This window comes from Galeopterus variegatus, unplaced genomic scaffold, assembly GCF_000696425.1.
Source record: "Galeopterus variegatus unplaced genomic scaffold, G_variegatus-3.0.2 Scaffold1526, whole genome shotgun sequence".
Taxonomy (NCBI): domain Eukaryota; kingdom Metazoa; phylum Chordata; class Mammalia; order Dermoptera; family Cynocephalidae; genus Galeopterus; species Galeopterus variegatus.
In genome coordinates, this window is record NW_007727637.1 from 66,883 (window position 1) to 68,379 (window position 1,497).

Genomic DNA, 1,497 nt, shown 5'->3' on the forward strand with positions numbered 1-1,497 from the left:
GGGCAGACACCCGCCCAGCTTCCGCTGGCCACACCAGGCCTGTCACTGGCACAAGGGCTGCCTCCATTTTCTCAGGTGGGGACGGAGCTGGCTGGCTCAGCCAGGCCTGCCCTCCTCGCTCGGCGCAGCTCCTCACTGAGCCTTGCCACTTGCTTGCCCCAGTGCAGGGCCTTCTGGGGCCTGCGGACTGGCCTCCCATCCCACTCCCCTCCGTGGATCTCTGGCGGGGCTGGTGGCGTGGAGAGCCCATGGCCAGTGTCGGGAGGGCAGGGAAGAGGAGGCCGGCCCGATTGTCACTCCACCACACCCTGGGCTCCGCCTCAGGTAAACTTCGTGTTTCCAGGAGGCAGATACCATCTCTGTGGCCATAAGTTCGGAAGAACCCCTAACCGATTTCTGGTTGGGAAAGGTGTGGCCGGAGCGCTCTCAAGCTCGCTTGAACCTGCCAGAGAGCTGACTGCGGGCGGGTGCCGGAGTCGATCCATGCCTGGGAGATTCAAAGAGGAACTGTGTGCTGTGGGCTTCTCCCCCGAGGAGCGCACGCCCTGGTGTGGGAGACAAGGCAACTACACAAATAACCACAATACAAGGAGGAAGGTGAGAAGTCCAGAGAAAGCCCAATTCAGTGCTACAAAGGCACCCAGAGTGACCGGCAGTCTGCACCTAGTAGAAAGCTGAAAGTCTTCCTGGGTGGGGCAGTGCGGAGCAGGGGCTTGAAGTCCTGGCTGATAGACGAGGGTTGCAGAAGACATGCCCCAGCACAGTACTGAGCGCACAGAGAGGGGATGCATCTACCTAAGGAGGCGGATACTTGGCAGAAAACACACACCCTGCAGGCCGCCTCTGCAAGGTCCAACCACCCCACCTAGTATGCACAGAGTGGGAAAATGTCCAGATAGGGAGGCAGAAACTTGTCAGAAAACACATACCCTGTGGGGCTGCCACTGCATAATCCAGCACCAAGGGCCAGAGCGCATGGAACAGAGAGAAGTTCTACATGGGAAGTGGAAGCTCAAAAGAGATCACACACCCTGCGGTACCATCCCGAGATCCAGCAGCCCAGTAGAGACCAAGCTGACCAGAGAGGAGGCTCCCCGGAGAGGCCCAAGACCCAAGGCAAAACACACACACAAGACACTAGAGGCCAACTGAGCAGTCACACGGAGAGACCCAAGACCCAAGGCAAACACACACACAAGACACTGGAGGCCAACTGAGAGGTAGCCATACCAAATTGACAAACACAGCCACACCTTAGTTAGCCAATAGGGTCAAACCTGTGCACTATGAAACCCCCTTCCAAAATGAATAAACATCAAAAAAAAGATATGAGAAATACAAAAAACTGAGAAAGTACACCACCAAAAGTTAATAAATCTCAAACTCTAGATCCTATAGAACAAGAAGCCCTTGAAATGAATGACAAGGAATTTCGAGTGATAATTCTAAAGAAACTGAATGAGATACAAGAAAACTCAGCTAGACAGCATGATGAAA